This window comes from Eucalyptus grandis, chromosome 11, assembly GCF_016545825.1.
Source record: "Eucalyptus grandis isolate ANBG69807.140 chromosome 11, ASM1654582v1, whole genome shotgun sequence".
Lineage (NCBI taxonomy): Eukaryota > Viridiplantae > Streptophyta > Magnoliopsida > Myrtales > Myrtaceae > Eucalyptus > Eucalyptus grandis.
The window spans coordinates 42,016,533-42,036,994 of NC_052622.1; the positions used below are offsets into that span (position 1 = coordinate 42,016,533).

Below are 20,462 nucleotides of genomic sequence, written 5' to 3' on the forward strand. Positions count from 1 at the left end.
ACGGTTTAGTGGAGAGAGTAGACACTGCCGGTTGCCTTGGCCTTTCTTCTTTTCTCTTTTGTAGCGTTACGTATGCAAAAAGACATACTTTGTTCATTGTTTGACGAGTAGCGAGTCTCTACCAATCCTAACCACCAAAAGAAATAAAAATAAAAATGATTGTTTCGAACCTCTTTTCGCTATTTGACAACGGTAGAAAGAAAGAAGTGATTTTTTTTCCCTTTTTCGGCCCTTATGATTTGAGTTTGTATTTGGGACGTGATTATTTAATAGAAAATAAATAAATGATATAGAGAATATTTTCCACAATATGATTCCTTGTGTCATTTATAAAAAAAAATGGATGGATTTTCATTTTCCACAAAAATATTCAAACGTAAATTGTCGTCATTTATTTTTGGAGTGAATCAAGACAAAAAAAGTTTAAATATTAGAAAAGGCCAAGCCACACTAAATTCTTTTTGCTGTTTTAGTTATTAGTGAATCAAGACTTACTGTGTAACATTTCGACTTAGTCACTATTTTTCATTTCTCTGGAGAAGCAGGCTATTAAGTAACCTGATAATGGAATTGACAAACTTACATAGAGAATAACGAAATTTCCAAATACCGCACACATTTTCATTCCCTGTAAGATTGGTACATCTATTCTCCGTGAGAAGCACATAGTATTAAATACGTGTCTCTCCAATATTGACAAAACAACCATCAAAAAGCCCACCAGCAGAGTCAGGGTGGTCACTATCTTTTCTTCAAGCGTGTGTTCACTAATACAAAGAGACAGAGAAACTCCTAGAAAGGGGTAGCCTTGTGAACATGGTCAACTGGACTTCCTTTATACAACCATCGTCAAGCTAATAGAAAACGCCCCTGCAAGATTAGTTTAAGTCAAAATCTGATGAACCGTTAGACCCAATGTTCTGAGAAGTCCTAGCTAAACAATAGGATATATCCTACAATCAAGACCATATGCATCTCCTTAGAGGGCGATAAGTATCTCATCTCACAACGTCAGGCCCCTTGATTTTGGATTAATGATCAAACTGATGCAAAAGCCAATTGCTCATTGGAAACTCAATTGGATCTCACGAGGCCCTCTAACAGGGAGGACGCTGGGAAAGCATTATTCCACTTCTTGTTAAAGGATTACTAACTGCTAGTCCTCAACACTACAGGAGAGTGTTGCCACAATATATGGAACTTCCATAGGAGTGTACACAGATCTGAAGGACCAGGGCTAGTCAGCAAAATCCTCATTCTCATTGTCATAGGCTTTCCTTCGAATAGCAGACAGCAGTGTAATGTACAACTAGAACCCTGTGGAGAAGTTAAGTGGAGTTGTGGAGATCTATATTGATCAGAGGAAATTGGAAAGTCCTACTACAATAAAGATCAATTGATATCCCAGGAACCAGACCACTGAAAAACACTCCAAGGAAGCAGGGCACCATAAAGTCCAGAAGATGGGATCACACAATCAAATTAGGTAGCTTCTCCAATCACCTGATAAATCAAAAAGGGCCTGCATTGCCATTGGCAGTTCAGAATGTATATAGCAAAGGCCATGACTAAGCTAAAACTAGTCATCAACATCTAACTAAACAAAGCGCCTCTAAAATAATTACCAAACGAAGTAAAATGAAAGCTACATAACCTGTTTTATTCTGAAAAATGAAGAGAAGGCTACAAACCTCTTGAGCACCTGTATTTATCAACTCAAACATGACTGAAAAGGGGACTCAGACAAGAATTTCTTACAGAGAGAGAGAAGAAGAAGGAAGAAGAGGGGGAAGAGAGGGGAGAGGGGGGGGGGCGAGAGATACTCAAGTAGGTGGATACCACACGATCCAACAATCCTCACCTGTATTTGTAGACATGTCCTTCCAAATTCTCCACATAATAAAAGTCAAGCAAGAAAAATCATACCACCCGTACCCAACAAAACCTGCACAACAGAAACAGGCAAACCTAGTCGATGCCAAAGGATATTCAATTTAACTCTAGGTCCCAATGATATCAAACCATCATACTTGCAACATTAGGGCTGGGAGATACTATAAGCCTAGTCCACGCACCATGACATCCTCTGTGATTTTATTTCCAATGACTTCAGTATTTTTTACAACTCTACATTCATCAGGCATTTGAAAAACTAAATCAAATGTACACTTTTATCTGCATCATAAAACAATGATTAAGTAAATATTACGTCCACTTGAATTGACATGAAACTGGTATATAACCACAAAACCATAAGCGCTGGGGAGGTACTTATACTTGTTGGCCTATGTGAAGATGTTAATATACTCTCAAGCCTAAGAGAAGGGCTTTCTATTTGAGTATCTAATTGGAAAAAAAAAAATGTCCATATTAGACAAATAAACCAGCAGATGTTCAGAAAAAAGCACAAGTGGGCATTCTTTGTGTGCGATAGGTGCTGCTAATTTTAAGGCCTCTTGGAGGTAACATGATAGTCTAAAGCCTGAGCAACTGGCTTTCTATGTGAGTAATTGACTGATCATCGTCGCCACTGATTTTGCATAGAGACACCAGAAAGAAATGTTAGATGAAGATAAATAGAATGAATACTACCGGTTGTCTTAATCATCGCATTTCCATTTGTGCCATCAATCTTCAGTTTAAACATTCCACGACATCCAAAATGATCATCGTGTAGAGTAATCCTATTGTGATATTAAACCCTCCCCACATAGAAACCTTCCCAGTATCGATGATCCACCACCCTGACTACATCTCAAAGACAGAGCCAGAGAGAGAGAGAGAGCAAGGATCTTGTAACTGATGGTGTAACTTTTCGAGTATTCATAACAGCAAAGCCGTAGCATATAGCCTAGGAGAAAGATGAAAACAACAAGGTAAAGGGTTCTAAATAGCAATTTCTACGACCAATAGAGTACCGGCAGTGTTTATAATTGCCATCCTCGAGGTAAAATCAGGATCAGCCGACCTCAGCCCAGCGATGACCAACCCAGTGGGAGGAAAAACTTCTTACGACGGATGAAACGATCAATTAAAGGGAGGCGGGGGGAAAACATAAAGCCAGGATACGGAAAATAAACCAACTCCTCACATCCAAAAACCCAAAGCTAACAGATCCTCACGGTTCACGCCACCGGATTTCCTCGCGATTCAAGCCACGGTTCGGGCACAAAATCACAAAAATGAGGCAAAACGCGGCAGCTAGAAACGAACCCCCGCAAAACGACCGGAGACCCCTCGATTTCGAAAGGATCGCGAAGGCATCGCCTAACTTATCCTCACGACAGGTGATCGGAGCCGGATAATCGAGAATTCCGCGGCACGCGATCATGATCGGACCGTCTACGCAACCATATGAACACGCAAACCGAAAAGAGAAGACCGACAATCTCAAAGGCGATGATCGATCGATCGATCGAAGCAAGTTAGAAAGAGCTTCGGCGGCGGGGGGAGAGCGACTACCTTCGGGGTCGATTCGATCGCCGGTCACCGCCGCGCCGAGGAGCAATCGCCGAGAGCCAGAGCAAGCGAGCGAGGAAGCAAGCGAGAGAGAGAGAGAGAGAGTTTTTGGGTGCGGACAAGAGAGGGTGATTATATAAAGAGGCTTGGGGTGCGCTGCAGAGATGACAATTGAGAAAAACAAGAGGAGAAAATTTGTTTGCTCTGCCGAGACGTTATCGTATTCCCTCTTCTGGGCTACGTATCCGAATACTTTTCTTGCACTTTACCAATTAACAAGTGAATCTTTTCTTTTGGTCGAATATGATTAGTAAATTATGTTAGATTAAATTAGGAGATTACGTATATAGTTCACCCTCTTTATCAAAGGAAAAAAATCCTAAGGATTTTCGCTATTTTCATAGAGAATAGCTTATGCAGCAGTCATCAACAACATAATAATTGACATTATTGTATTAGAGAATTTGGTTAGCTAATCTTAGAAAACGCACTAAAATTGAATTTTAGGAAACGTGCTGAAGAAAGTAACAAAGTTAATTTCCGAGCAAGAAAAAATGATGAGTCTATTTTTTTTTTTTTAATAAAGAAATGGGCGGGGAGAGACAATCGCCAATGGCTCCTCTATTGATCGTGATGTATATTGTATGGGTGTCATATTCATGTATGGCAACGGTAAGGACACATTTTCGAACTTAAACTCGTATTTAATATCACCATTTTGATGAGTATCTTGGGCACTTGTTAAATATTTTTAGGGTCCTGGAACTTGTTGTGAAAATATAATTGAGTCATAAAACTTTAAAAAAATGTAATTAAATCATAAAAATTATCAAGTTGGTACAATCGAGTCATTTCGTTAACATCGTTTATCTAACAAAGACTTGGTGCTTTTAAGTTAATTTATTTATCTTACGTGGTATTTTATTATTTTTCTTTAAATATTATTTAAATAATAGTAAAAAAAAACTAAAGAAAAGCTAAAATAATTTTAAAAAAATAGGAAATGAAGAAAAGAAAAGGGCAAGGACCATGCTAGGAACGCTGCCATTGCCAACCATTGTTAGAGGGTGTTGGCAATCTCATCAGCCCCAAGCAACAGAGGGGCTGGGGGCATAGTCCTCGCCAGCCTGGGCAAGGCCATCGCCGGTCTAGGCGAGGCTGGGTGAGGCTTGCCTAGATTTGGGAGGCATCTTAGTTGGGCTAGCATGGCTAGCCCAAATTTGGGTGATGTTGGTCCTTGCTTAAGCTTAACGAGGGTCACCAACCCTCACTTGGGGCAAGGGGCTTTGTTTTGGGGCCGATAGGCTTGCTAGTGATAGGCGACGGCCGGCATCGTCTAGATCTAGGCAAGCCTTGCCAACTATTGCCTATGCCGATGATGAGTTTGCCTGAGTTGACTAGGGCCACACTCCCTCTACTTGCTGACCCCCTCTACTGATGGATAGTGGTGGCATGCCAAGCATGATCCTTGGCCTTTTCTTTTCTTTTTGTTTCCAATTTTGTTTTTCAAATTATTTTAGCTTTTTAAAATTTTACTATTATTTAAATAAGATTTAAAGAGAAAAGTAAAAAAAAATTGCAATGTAAAATAAATAAATAAATTTAAAAATGTTACGTCGATATTTCATTAGAAAAATTGACAATGTTAACGGAAATAGACTTGGTTGCATGAATTGATAAGTTTTAAGACTTAATGGCACATTTTGAAAGTTTTAGGACTCCATTATATTTTTACAATAAGTTTTAGGACTTGTAGTATACATATCTCATATTTTTATTAAGGGGATTTTTGATCTTCGACATGTAATCGAGTATATTACGATGACAATCAAGGTATCAAGAGTTGCAATATTTTCTTATTTAGTTGTTTAATAAGTGTTTTTGAGGCACTTTTAAGTAAATCCTTTAAAAAATGGGTCTTTATACTTTTTTAAGACACTTTGTTGCTTCGGCTTGGATTAGTAAGTTCTTCGAAAGGAAAAACTGAGTGGAAATTTCCAAGTATTATGCAAAGAATGCAATCTATTGGTAAACTTTTCGGTTTAGAACATCAATTTCTAAATCTTCCGTAAGGAGAAAAGTTCAACGAGATTCTCCCGTCAGAAATTTGCCATTGTTGCTATAAAAAAATCGCTTTAGTGCACATATGACAAATTAAAAAAAATACAACCGAAAGAATTTTCTGATACTCTTTCTAATAAAAAAAAAATTCAAGATTCAACTAAACTAATAAAAGGTTTAAAGCTTGATTGCATTTTTCGTGTAAGACTTTGGGCATGGTACTTTTCTTTTACGTCATCGTATCGTACCAGGTACAAAAGGAAAGAAGAAGAAAGATAGGCGGATGCGTCACGCAGATATAGGTGCCCAAAGGGAAGGTTAGGATAAACATCACCGGTTGGACCGGTTGCTTTTGGCCTTTCTTCTTTTCTTTCTTACTTTTGCTGCGTTTGGGCAAAGACGTACTTTCGTTTCTTGTTTGACGAGTTCCAATTTTATTTTATTTTTTAATTAAAGAAAGAGTTGCGAGTCTCTCCTGGCCGTTTGACATGGTGGGAATAGTTATATGGATTAGGAGTTGTTTATTGCGGTAATTAAGAGGGAAAGACGCCCTATAATTATGCCAATCAAGCTTGACTGTATTCCTTTCCCATTATTGAGAGGACTCCTTGTGCAATTTTCTTGTTTTGCTTTCGCCTTGACTCAAAGTTGTCGATCTCTTATTTGCATCTTCTTTCCTCCTCTCTTCCTTTTCTCAATCTTCTCTCTGCTCAAAGTTTCACCGCAGGCCATGGTCTCGCTCTGTAGTCTCCCTTCTTTCTTTCCTTTTCCTTTGTTTTTCTGTTGCAATTCTCAAACTTCATTGACGCTCAAGCTCAAAATTATGATTAGCCAACAGCCACGACTTCGACTTAGTGGGTGAATAACACAACAGCTACTCACGTCACTCGACATGTAAATGGATCGATCGTGCTGGCAATTCTACTTCGAGGCAAAGGAGGTTCTGGCCCTGCCTATGCCTGCGGCTACTGTAATGGTAACTGCAGCACTTATCTCTTCGTTGTTTTCATCGTCACAATTTATGGTGGTGGCATAATTATTGAATACACTACTTGTGGAATATGGTTTGCCAATCAAAACAATCCTGTAAAGATCGAGCGACCTTGGAGCTCATGTTCGAAGGCGATTTGGTGTCAAAAGATGCTGATGGTACGGTCGCTTAGTCCATTAATTCTTATCGAAAGTCCGTTGTAGGCTTGAACTTGACAAATCGTGTTGTTTGATAAGGACAATGTGACTGTTTTGCAGTCTTTTGATGAGCCAACCGACTCACTTGTTGTCCGACAAAAGTTGAGGCGGGGGCAAATATTGATGCTGAGTGTTTCCCAGGCAAATTGGACTGTTAATGATATGATTTTTTTTCCATGATTGGCGATGTTTTACACACTCAAGTGGAGACTAATCCTTCTCATATATATTTTGAGCATGAAGGTTTAACTTGGAATGCAAGCATCGAGTTTCCATATGTTGAGTTTGTAAATGAAAGCTTGTCTTGGATCTCATATCCTAGCTGTAGTAAGGGCTTGATATCGTTCACTCTAGCATCTTCTACACAATACATGAAGTTTGGGCCCGGATGGGCCTTTGAGATTGTATGATTATGATTGGTCCGGCAAGCATAAAGAAGTGGCCGATCTTTTCAAAGATGATCTCAGCGATTGTGCCTATCTGACACTATGTGGGCGCTATGGAATTTGTTCCAACAGGCAAGGTAGTTGTCCGGCTTCGACTGGGGGACGAGCTATTTCTAACAAGTAGATGATAGGTGGCCTAATATTGGGTGTTCTGAGATGTTCCGTTGTCTTATGGGGCTTCAAAAAATCAAATTCTTTTGGAGCTCGAAAATGTCATGTATTTCACTTTCACTCTAGATTTCGAGGACATAAATGCTTTAAGTTGTATAGAGGCCTATGCAAAGAACTGTTCCTGCAAAACAGCTATATTCCGGCATGAATCGAATCGCACTAGTGGCAGTTGTTACTTATCAAGTTAGGTGTTTTCATATATGAACATTGACAAGAAAACGTTTTCTATAATTCTACTGCTTACCTTAAAGTACAAAATGTTACCCTTATACTCCAGGTTGACAATCGTAAGAGTAATCGTCCCCCTAAAATACTTGGGTCTAGCCTCCGAGCTCTCTTTGCCATGATGATTCTCATTGTAGCCTTAGTTTTGTTTGTTCAAAAGAGAGCAAATGAAGATTATCTTGATCAAGTACCTAGAGTGCCACTAGATTCACGTATGATGATTTGAAAACCATCACAAATGGATTCAATAAAAAGCTTGGCAAATGCAGCTTTGGTTCTATTTTCAAAAGTACTCTAAATGACATCACAAAAGTTGCAGTAAAACGCCTTGATGGTTTTAGGTAGGTTAAGAAATTCTTTCTAGTTGAAGTTGAGACTATTGGCAGCATCCGTCATGTGAACTTGTACTGTGTTTGGTACGAGCTTTGGGGTATTGTTTGTCCAAAGTGAAGAGTACTCTTTGGGCTAATGTTTGGGTGTTTGGTAAAAATTTTAATCCCACCTTGAGACAAAGTTTGCATTTAAAAGGCTGAAAGCCCAGTCTAGTCTTAGGCTGCCTTGGGCTTTCAGCCTTCTTGAAAGGGGAAGTAAAAAAATTTCTTCCAATTTTATTCTCATTGATTTTTTGATTTTTCGACTTAGCCCTTGTTTGTGACTATTCATCTTCTTCTCTCTAGGACTGGCCGACATATTTGTTGTGACTGCGAGGGTCCGGCCATGGGCTAAAAAGAGGTCAGCGACGTTGCTGGCGACCCAGGTGACCGTCGCCGAGAGGTCGTGCGACCCTCATGAGGCTAACCGCAATTGCTCGATCCAAACAACGAAGGTCCTCGGCGGTCGCACGACACCGGCGAGGGGCTACTCGGTGTTGGGTGACCTAGCTGGCCCTCGTTGGGGTCGAGCGACCTTCGCGAGGGTCATGTCGGTGAGGGCCTAGGTTTGTATGACCACCTGGCCCTTGCCGAGGTCGAGCAAGCGCCACCTAGCTAGCTCTCGCTAGGGGCGAGTGACCTCGGCGAGGGGTTGCGACAACCCTAGCAAGGGGTTGCGCAACCTTCACCAAGGGTCCCTCGGCCCTAGTCGACCTTCGCCAATGGTCCTTGGGGGTAGACGATGACCACCGGCGATCCGCCGGCAACAAATCTGGATCTCTAGCGACCATATGATCTATTAGGGGCAACTTTTTTTTTTTTTTTTAATAACTAGAGTGCTTTGCATGAGTATAGTTTTTCCAAACGCAATTTCACTTAAAAATACTTCACAATAGACTTTTAAATCATGATTTAACAAACATAATTTGCATTTTGGAAAAATCCTTGTACTTAAAATCCTTTGCATTTTCTCAAACGCTTTCCCCAAAAGTCCAACCAAATGCACCCTTGGTAAGACTCATGGGATTTTGCGCTGAGAAATCCCACAAGCTCCTTATCTATGAGTAGATGTCAAATGGGTCTCTAGATAGATGGATCTTTCACAAATCCAATGAATGCGTTCTTCGTTGGCAACAAAGGAAGAAGATCATTCTTGATATAGCAAAAGGACTTAATTATCTTCATTAAGATTGTAGACAGAAGATATTTCACTTAGAAATTATATCCCTAAATATCCTCTTGGATGGAAATTTAAATGTAAAAGGTTGTTGATTTTGGATCCATGTTATCATAATCATGAGAGGAACTCTTGGTTATTTGGTCCTTGAATGGTGGAGTAAAGCAATCACTGAAAAGGTCGACATGTATAGCTTTGGTGTGGTAATCTTGGAGAAGCATGTGCGAGAAAAATCTTGGATCACTCTCTAGACGAAGAAGACAGGCATTCACTAAGCCTTTTTAAGAGAAAACAACAGAGAAACGATTGTTGGATATTATGGATAAGTCTAGCTATGACATGCAACTAAATGGACCGCATGTGGTGAATATGACAAGGACTGCTGCATGGTGCTTGCAAGAAGACTATACAAATAGGCCCTCCATGTCTATGGCCATCAAGGTATTAAAGGGTGTCATGGAAGTTCCACAAGACTTGGATTATGACTTTACTACCCAGGCTTCCACTAATGGAGAAGCGAGATTCAGTCGAATGGACATCGAATTCAATGCTACCACTACATTATTACCCTCGGATTTAAGTGGTCCACGATGACGCTACAAATTTGTAAGAACATTTCTTCCCAATACGTCAAGTGGTAAAACGTGCAGGTGATTGAATTTTTCAGACTATGAGGACTCCATCTTGTCATTCTCTTTTCAAGCCCAAAAAAGGCCTGTGGCGTGATTTCATTTTTTGTTTTCACTTTGCTAATGAGTGGACTTCGCCATAATTTGGCAAAGGATTGAGTTGGTTAGGATATTGCAATTTGGTTTTATTGCTTATGTAGAAACTGGTCATACTCAAGTTTGTTGTGTGCTAGTCTAGGGAAATGGGCAATTTGCCGAGTCGTTTGTGCAAAAAGCTATTAAAAGACTAGTCAACTGCTGGTAATGTCTTTTGGTAGCTTTGCCACGTTGTGGATCCAAATCAGATTTGCCTTTTGGTTCCAACACTTGATATCTTTCAAATTCAAGGACTCTACCTTCCATGTCTTCCTCATTTCAAGGTTGGTGGCTATTTTTAGTCCGTTCTGCAAGCACACGATTAAAACTTAGAAAGATAACGAGAGAATTTCATCACTAATAAGTTTGGATTCTTCCTAGCGACTCCTGATGTATCCTAGGTTAATAATCTTAACTTACAGCTTCTTAAGGATCCATCTAAGTCGTCCCGGGACATATATTCACCAAAATTAAAGAACCGAGATGTTTGGGCGTTCAAGATTCAACTTTACGATCTTTAGATAACACTAATCATTTGTAATAACCTTGGCATTTTCACGGTCATTAATCAACATTGAACGCACACAGATTCATCAAATTTAATCTGGGATAAGAAGCTTGTTCATGTCTTATTGGGTCCTGGAACTGTTCACACAATTAACGAAAGTTCAAAGCGATCTGACGAGGACCCCCCCGCCATGCCGTGGCACCTCTTGATTGGATCTGATCACGGCCGGTCAACAAACCAGATCCCCCGTGGAGCTCACCCAAAGGCCCAACCGACGGTAACCTCTCGCAAAGTCCTCGCTCTTCCCGGCACAACCCACTAGCGACGGAAGTATTTCTTCTTATTCTTCCAATTCCTTTGCTTTGTGCCCTTCGCCTTCTCTTCTTGAAGTCTTCGAATCGAAGTCGCCACAGTAACTTATCGCAAATCACGTAGAGAAAGGATAATCTCGCGATGAATCTGTCTATCTTCTCCACGGCCATGGAAGGCATTGCCTGGAGAGGATGGCTCTACACGTTGTTCATTCTGCACTTCGCGTTCGCTTGTCAGTTCCTTCATCTTCAGCCTCTCGTCTCTACCCTAGGTACGTCATTCTGGACTAATCTGGGAACTCGTTGCCTGATGGAGACTTTGAGAGGCTGTAGTGGGCTCTGAAGCCTGAGCTACTGGCTTTCTATTTGAGTAATTTCTCGATCATTGTGGCCCCCGACTTTGCATAGAGACAGTGGAAAGAGAATGCTATATGAAGAAAATCATAATGAATAGTACTGATTGTGTCAATCCACGTGTTCCCATTTTTGCTTTTTGATGATTGTGAATTTGATTAGAATAAACTGCGAAAAAAATTAATTTATATTAGATTAAATTAGATTATGTAACATAACTCACCCTCTTTATCAAGAAAAAAAATTGTATCAATTCGCACTTTTTTCATGATAAATAACTTATTTCCGACCCAAAAAAAGAGAGAGTTATAGATGGTTACACACAACCATCAATTAAATAATACTTGACATTATTATATTAGAGAAATCGATTAACTAACCCTTTTTTTTTGAACTAGCGATTAACTAACCTTAGAGAACGCAATAAATGCTAAGGAACATAATGAAGAAAGAGATAAAGTTAATTTTTGAGTAGGATAAAAATGATAAGTCGATCTTTTCTCTTTTTAAAGAAACGGGCAGGGAGGGGCAATTGCCGGGTAGCCCTCCTGCTCCCCACTCCCCCTTCCCCCTCGATTGTGATGCGCATTGTATGCGTGCCAGATTCATGTATGGCAAAGGTAAGAATGTATTTTCTAACTTTAACTCGTATTTGATATCACCAAACTTTATTTTGATTATGGACAGTTTTTATTTTTATTTTTATCAATCTTACTCTACTCCTATTCTAACTCTCGCTCTCAGATTTTTGCTTTACCTCATTGTAGGACGTGAGAGTCGAAGCTCACATTTAAAACTAATTTGTCTCGATCCCAACCCCTGAGAATGTGGGGATTCGAACCGCCACCCCCTTCCAACTTAATGAGTATCTTAAATTAAGGAATCTTTGATCTTTGATGTATTATCAGGTATATTATGATAACAATTAATGTATTGGGAGTGGCAATATTTTCTTATTTAGTTGCTTAGGCGCGTTTGGTTGTGTTTCGTTTAAAAATTGTTCCAGAAACAGAAATAGAAAAAAGTGTTTCTTCCGGGGAACAATTTTTGAACAAAACAACGCGTTTGGTAAACTTGTTCCGGGAATAAAAAATAAACAGAAACATGTTTGGTAAATTTGGATAATTTTTTTATTTCTTTTATTTTTTCTATTTTTTTCTTATTTTTCCTTTTTTTCTTTTTCATTTTTTTTTCTTCTTTTGGCCGGTCGCCGCCAAGGCCTTGGCCGGCGACCGGCCGGCGAGGGTCGGCCTCGCCTTGATCTCGGCGAGGCCGAGCTCGCCCGGCGGCGGGCGGCGCGGCCTCGCCGGGCCACCGCCCGGGCGAGGCCGAGGCTCGCCGGCCGCTGGGCGAGCTCGGCCTCGCCGGATCTGGGCGAGATCGAGCTCGCCCGGCCGGCGCGAGGCCGACGTCGCCATGGCCGGGCGAGCTCGAGCTCGCCCGGATCGGCAAGGCCGAGCTCGCCCGGCGGCCGGCGAGCCTCGGCCTCGCCGATTCACCGCCAGTCGGCGTCGCCCCGGGCGGTGGCTCGGCGAGGCCGAGGCTCGCCACCCGCCGGCGAGCTCGGCCTCGCCCGATCTGGGCGAGATCGAGCTCGCCCGGGCCGGCGCGAGGTCGGCCTCGCCATGGGCCGGGCGAGCTCGAGGTCGCCAGGATCCGGCGAGGCCGAGCTCGCCCGGCGGCGGCGAGCCTCGGCCTCGCCGAGCCACCGCCAGTGTCGGCGTGGCGGTGGCTCGGCGAGGCCGAGGCTCGCCGGCCGGCCGGGCGAGCTCGGCCTCGCCGGATCCGGGCGAGCTCGAGCTCGCCCGGCCATGGCGAGGCCGACCCTTGCCCGGCCTACGGCGAGCCTCGGCCTCGCCGGGGACGGCGAGCTTCGGCCTCGCCGTGGCCGGGCGAGGCCGCCGACCCTCATCGGCCGGTCGCCGGCCATGGCCGAGGCCGGCGACCGGCCAAAAGGAAAAAAACAAGAAAATAAGAGAAAAAGAAAAAAAGTATTTCTCATTTGTGTTTCGAAACAAGAAACACAAAATTTGTGTTTCTTGTTTCTTGTTTCCTTTTTGTTCCCGGGAACAAAAGAACAAAAAGGAACAAACGCGTCAAACGCGTTTCTGTTCCTTTTTGTTCCCGTGAACAAAGAAACAGAAATTTCTGTTCCCGGGGAACGAAACAATGTGCAACCAAGGGCGCGTTTGGTTGTGTTTCTTACGTTTAAAAATTGTTCCGAAACGAAAATAGAAAAAAAGTATTTCTGTTCCGGAACAATTTTTGAACAAAAATACGCGTTTGGTAAACTTGTTCCGGAATAAAAAATAAACAGAAATATGTTTGGTAAATTTGGATAATTTTTTTATTTCTTTTATTTTTTCTATTTTTTTCTTATTTTTCCTTTTTTTTTTTTTCCTTTTCATTTTTTTCTTCTTTTGGCCGGTCGCCGGCCAAGGCCTTGGCCGGCGACCGGCCGCGAGGGCCGAGCTCGCCCGGCCGGGCGGGCGAGGCGCGGCCGAGGCTCGCCGGGCCGGCGAGCTCGGCCTCGCCGGCCCGGGCGACCTCGAGGCCGGATCTGGGCGAGATCGAGCTCGCCTAGGCCGGCGCGAGGTCGGCCTCGCCTTGATCCGGCGAGGCCGAGCTCGCTCGCCCGGCGGCGGGCGGGCGCGGCCTCGCCGAGCCACCGCCCGCGAGGCCGAGGCTCGCCGGCCGGCGGGGCGAGCTCGGCCTCGCCGGATCCGGGCGAGATCGAGCTCGCCCAGCCGGCGCGAGGTCGGCCTCGCCATGGCCGGGCGAGCTCGAGCTCGCCACCATGGCGAGGCCGACCCTCGCCCGGCCTACGGCGAGCCTCGGCCTCGCCGGGGACGGCGAGCGTCGGCCTCGCCGGGCCGGCGAGCCTCGCCGTGGCCGGGCGAGGCCGCCGGCCCTCGTCGGCCGGTCGCCGGCCATGGCCGAGCCGGCGACCGGCCAAAAGAAAGAAGAACAAAAAATAAGAGAAAAAAAGAAAAAAAAAGTGTTTCGTTTTGTGTTTGAAACAAGAAACACAAAATTTGTGTTTCTTGTTTCTGTTCCTTTTTGTTCCTGGGAACAAAAGAACAAAAAGGAACAGAAACGCGTCCAAACGCGTTTCGTTCCTTTTTGTTCCCGTGAACAAAAAACAGAAATTTCTGTTCCCGGGAACAAAACACCGGTCAGCCAAACAGACCCCAAACAGACCCTTAATAAGCATTTTTGTACACTTTTTAAGTAAATCTTTTTATATTGGGTCTTTATACTTTTTAAAGACCCTTCACTGCTTCGGCAGATTACAAGTTCTTTGGAAGGAAAAATCTAGTGGAAATTTCCAAATATTATGCAAAGAATGCAATCGACCAGTGAATTTTTCGATTTGATCCAATCAATTTCTAAATATTTTATAAAGGGAAAGTTCGACAAGATCCTTCCACTGGAAATTTGCATTTGTTATTATAAAAAAATTGCTTAAGTGCACTCAAGACGTATCAAATTATTAATAATCAAAAGAATCTTCCGATGCCTTTTTTCAGTAGAAAATTCAAGACTCAACTAAACTATCAAAAGATTTAGAGTCCCATTGCATTTTTTTTTCCCAAATGCATTCCGTACCTCATGCCGTATCAAATTCGAGTATTCTTTAATAAATGTCGCAAGAGGAGAGAATAAGGAAGGTGGATAACTCGCGCATATAATGTAGCTGCGGGAAGGGGGACATTAGGATAAACACCGCCGGTTGTACCGGCTGTTTTTGGCCTTTCTTCTTTTCTTTTTCTTAGTGGTTTCGTATGTAAAGAGAGATACTTCGTTCCTTGTTTGACGAGTACAAAGTCTCTTCCAATCCAAATCACCAAAAAAAGTTGAAAATAAAAATGAGAGTTGCGAGCCTAATGTTTGATATGGTAGACAGAGGCGATGTTCATTAGATAGGCAGTCTATCGGGATAACAGCCTAACCCGGGGGGGTGACATGCTACAATTACGCTAATCCCGATTTGAGTTTATAGTTGGGATGCGTTTATTTAATGAAAATTAAATAATTTGGAAAATGTTTTTCTAATAATAATTGCTTATTTAACTTACAAGAATGAATGAAAAACATTTTTATTTTCCACGAAAATATTTAGATATAAATTGTCGTCCATGATAAAAATACTTTTAATTGACAACTTATTTCAAGAATAGAAATGATCATTTTTTTTTTCCTTTGTTGTTGTTTGGTAGTGTAGGTTTTGCCTGCCTTTTCCTTGTTCGCTGCCTTTTGTGCTGCCTTTTTGCATTCGGCTCCCTTCCACTCAAGTTTGACTTGTTGTCTTCTTAAGTGCAAGTTTTATGGAGCAAAATCTTGTGTGTATTGTTGGTTAAGCTCAATATATTATTACCTTCTAAAAAAAAAAGTTTAGGAAGATATTCCCAAATTATTCTTTTTTTGAGAAACAAATGAAATATTCATGAGCCTTAAAACTTATTATGGGCCGGCTTCCCCTTTGCATAAGGTTACGTGCATCAGTTTGGCTCATATTGTGCGGTGCGATGGATTATGAGTCCAATTTAACCACTCTAAGAACACTCGACTAACGCACTATAAAATCTACGAGCAAATTTGTGCGTTTTAGTAGCGTGCGTTCTTCCATTTATGGGAAATTAGTATACATATTTCAGCATAAATTATTCGCAAAATTGTATCGTATTCCAAATAAATCTCCCTCTCTGGAATAAAACAGAGGCAGAATTCTTAGTTCAAATGATGTGTTAATGTAAAATATAAGACTTGATAACAGTTAGGAAATTGTTAATTTTTGTTATTATATGACATAGGGAGAATTTATATGTAATCAATGACACTATTGTAAATTTGAGAGAAAAATAATAAAAATCTTTTAAGGAAATACTCGATAGGAAGAGTTGAAAAAAATGTAAGAATTTTCAATAATTGCTAATCTGCAACATCAAAACTCATTAAAACTAATTTCTTTTCCTTTTTTGTTGAACAAACTCGTGTTATTCAATGAGGCAAAGTACAAATTTTGGTCGAAAGCAAAAATCAGTAGAGGGTGCCAAAAAGAAGTCCTTGAAAGGAGAGTGATCAATCCATTCCAATCTAGAGTTTTGGGATAATTCCATTAAAAATTATAAATTTCGTACTCCATGGCGCATTTATTTAAACTAACTAATAGATGGTAGATTTGCATCAGAGGTATAGATTTGGTATCTTTTGTGACACGAAAAATTAATTTAGGGTAAATGTGTCATAGAATGCTAATTTAGAATTTTTGTGAGACAAAAGCTAATTTGGGATAAATGTGTCATGAGAGCATCAATTTGGAATTTTAATAGTATTAACATAGTTATTTTTAGAGACAGTTCCTTAAGGAAGAATTCGGTCTAATATATTTAAATAAATAGCAAAGTCATCCGAAGAAAATTTCTTCCTTGCATTTGGGTCCACCAATTTGAGTTCAATATTTTCTCTAGACAACCATCCTTTCATCAATTTGAGGTGATAGTGCATTGCATGCTTCAAGACGTCTTGATTCCCTGCTTTGAATGAGTTTAGATTTAGGATTGTAGGTATTAGAGTAACAAAGTATAACTTTGAAAAGATAAACGTAAATGAAAAGCAAGCCTTGGGAGCAAAACATATTTTCACTATACAAAACAAGGCATGAAATCCTCAATCTCGGAACCTTGTAACTCGATTACAAAGCTTTGGTTCTAGCAAGTAGTGTCACAACCCATCAAGAATTGAACCATGGTTGCTAAGATGAACAAATAACAACATAACCACAAAACCAAGGAGACATTGTGAAATCACAAACGAAGATTGCCACTATAGCTAAGAAAAAAGAGAGCAAGATTTGCAATTACTAACACAAATTTCCACAAAAAAAATAAAAATAAATTTCATGCTCATTATGAACAGAGAATTCTTACTTGGGAAGAGAGGCGAGAGTGAGGGCGGGTGTGAGAAAATGACACATGAAGAAGAGAGCTCGAGGGTGGCGAGCGTGACGGAACATGGTGTGAGGAAGAGAGCTCAAAGGCGGCGAGCATGAGGGAATGTGGCTTGAGGCACAAAAGAGGGGGAGTCGTGAGGCACGACAGAGGTGAGTGAAGAGAGGATAGCGTTTTTAGGGTTTTTAGTTCATGAAAGGGCAAATATGAAATTACGTCTAATAAATGAGGGTGGGGCGGGAAGCTAACATATTTTCATTAAACCAACGAACTAGCGTTTCGAAAATGTTACCTCTCTATGTACTTGTAATTCTCTAGTCACTTGAAGGCCTTTGCATATGCTTAAGAGACTTCAGAGCCCTAATGTCCATTCCAAATACTAAAGCAAATAGAGAAACTTGGGCTTAGGCTTTGCATTGAAATGCTCCAAGTCTTGATGATGGGACTTTGGGGCTGGATTGGGCGTGGATTCAGAAGAGCCAGGCTCGTGAAAGTTCATCACATCAAAAACCCTAAAGAAATACAGATCCTGCACGAAAGTTACAGGCCCAGATAAAAAAGTTTTTGTATTTGGTCCAAACCCGCTTGATGGCAGAAGATTTATCCAAACCCAGTCAAATAATGAGTCGTCAATTGGCATCGGTCATGGCGAGTCACCTCCACTTGTTCTGGTTTTAGGTCAATCATCGCGGAGAGGGCCCTGAGTCCGTCGTGGATGTAGATCACAAATCAGTCGAATCTTCTCTGTTCTCGACTTTATTTGTTGCTTTGGCAAAAGGTAATGGAACTTTTGACCAATTCCGTGCATGTGGATTGATTGAAAATGCTCGACTTCATTTGTTACGTCTTCCTCGGGAGTCCCGAGGGCGGTCCACTTTCTCCCCATCGTGGGGAGCACCGGAACCACCGTTCTTTCCTTTTTAATTCTTTAATCCGAGCTCTGTCAAAAGAGGGAAAAGAACTTCCATTTTACCTCTGCTTTCTGCCTCTGTCTCGGTATCTCTCTCCCCACCTTATCTTGTCCCCATAGCCTCATGAATCACGATAACTTTTTCATCTTCTAATCTCCACCCGCGAAATGCGTGCAATGAGTCGTGCTCGGCCCGGAGCAACGATCGTGAAGTCGGAAGTGCCCGCCCGCATCGATGTTGGAGCAGCTTTGTAACTGTGGTGCCGCCGAGAAACGGCGTTAAGGCGCTGAGCTAGAGTGGAAAATTGAATTTAGGGTTTCCTGGTGATTGAGCATAGCAAAGTGTTAGGAGCATTTTGGAGAAGAAAGTAACAGTTTGATTTAAAAAAAAGAAAAAAAAAGAAGTCACGTGGTTGTTTCTTATGAGATGGAATGTGGTACCTAATTACAAAAATAGGGTGTTAAGATTGGATTAATTTAGGAGGTTATGTAACATAGCTCACCCTCTTTATTGAGAAAAAAAATTCATATGGATCTTTGCTACTTTCATAAGAATAACTTACACAATTATCGACAAAATAATAATTGACGTTAATAAATTAGAGAATTCGATTAATCAATCTTAAAAAACGCAATAAAATTAAATGCTAAGTAACATGATGAAGAAAGTAACATAGTTAATTTTTTAGCAGAAAAAAATGATGAGCTGATTTCTACTTTTTTTAATAAAACAATAGGTAGAGAGAGGCGATCGCCGGGTGGCTCCTCCACCGATTGTAATGTGTATTGTATGGGTGCTATATTCATGAATGGCGAAGGCGAGGATACATATTTGAACATTAACTTGTATTTGATATAAGCAAACTTTATTTCGATTTATGGCCATTTTAATGAATATCCTGGACACTTGTTAAATATTTTTATTGAGGGGATTTTGACATCAATGTATAGTTGGGAATATTACAATGACAATCAATGTATTAGGAATTGCAATATTTTCTTATTTAGTCGCTTAATGAGTGTTTTCGAGAGACTTTTTAAGTGAATATTATTTATCTCGGGTCTTTATACTTTTTTAGGACACTTCAATGCTTTGGCTTGGATTAATAAGTTCTTTCGAAGGGAAAACCTAGTGGATTTTTCCAAGTATTATGCAAAAAAAGCAATCGACCAATACACTTTCGGTTTGGTATGATCAATTTCCAAATCTTGTATAAAGAGAAAAATATAATGTAATCCCTCCATCGTAAATTTGCCATTGTTTCTGTAAAAAACTGTTTAAGTGAGCGTATGTTGAATCAAATAAGGTATAGCTGAAAAAAATCTCTGATACTCTTTCCAATTAAAAAAATTTCAAGATTCAACTAATCCTCGATTTTGAGCGTGATTGCATCTCGTCTTCCGTCCTCATATTGTATCAATTTCGAGTACAAGAGAAAAGAAGAAGAAAGATAGGCAGATGCATCATTGCATCACGCATATGCAAGTGTGCAAAGGGAATATTAGGATAAACACCACCGGTCGGACCGGTTGCTTTCGGCTTTTCTTCTTTTCTTTCTTACTTTTGTTGCATTTGGGCAACGACGCGGACTTCATTTGTTGTTTGACGAGTTGCAAGTCTCTTCTTCCATCCCAAATCACTCCCAAAAAAAAAAAGTTAAAAAAAAAAAAATTAAAGAAAGAGTTGCGAGTCTCTTCTTGCTTTTTGATATGGTGGAAAGAAGTGATACGGAGTAGATAATTATTTAATGGGATAACGATGGGGGGAAAGGCACCCTGTAATCATGCTTTGAATGATTTAGGCAATTCACATGCTATTCATCGAAAGACGTCACTGCATCCCATTCAAATTATTGACTGGTTCCTGTGCAATTTTCCTATTTTGCTTTCATGTTTTGACTCAAAGTTGACTGCTTCTTTCGTCCTCTCTTCCTCTCTTCCATTTCTCAATCATCTCTCTGCTCAAGAGTTTCATTGCACGCCATGGTTTCAATCTTTAGTCTCCCTTTTTTCTTCCTTTCCATATCCTTCATTTTACCATGCCATGGACCCAAATCCGATTTGCATTTTGGTTCTAACAGGTTACATTCTTCGGATTTAATGACTCCACCTTCCATGTCTTCCTCATTTCAAGGTTAATGGGCTATTTTTTAGTTCATTCTGCGATCACATGATTAGAACCGAAAAACATAATAGGAGCATTTCTTCATTGGTAAGTTTGAATTTTTCCTAGTAAGTCCTAATGTATCCTAAGTTTAATAATCTTTACTTCCAGCTTCTTAACAATCTGTTACGGTTGTTTTGAGGCATATGTTTGCAAAAAAATAAAGAATTGAGATGTCTGGACATTCAAGACTCAACTTTGTGATCTTTAGATAACACTGATCATTCTCGGCTTTTCCACTGTCTTTAATCATCATGATCCAAGCATGTTGATCCATCGAATTTAACCAGGGATAAAAAGCTCATTCAGGTCTTATTTCGTCCTAGAACTGCTCACACAATTAAGGAAAGTTCGAAGCGATCTGATGTGCCCCCACCCCCCCCCCCCCCGGTCCCACCATGC

General features: G+C 41.0%; 2 long non-coding RNA genes across 2 annotated transcripts; one reads left to right on the forward strand and one right to left on the reverse strand.

Annotated features, from left to right (window-relative positions):
* Window positions 1-554: 554 nt before the first annotated feature.
* On the reverse strand, window positions 555-3,583 carry LOC120289621. Its single transcript, XR_005547717.1, has 2 exons — window positions 1,862-3,583; window positions 555-870 (listed from the first exon to the last, which is right to left on the reverse strand). It is a non-coding gene; the product is annotated as an uncharacterized LOC120289621 (long non-coding RNA).
* Window positions 3,584-6,382: 2,799 nt separating this feature from the next.
* LOC120289611 lies at window positions 6,383-6,890 on the forward strand. Its single transcript, XR_005547663.1, has 3 exons — window positions 6,383-6,496; window positions 6,613-6,669; window positions 6,769-6,890. It is a non-coding gene; the product is annotated as an uncharacterized LOC120289611 (long non-coding RNA).
* Window positions 6,891-20,462: the final 13,572 nt, after the last annotated feature.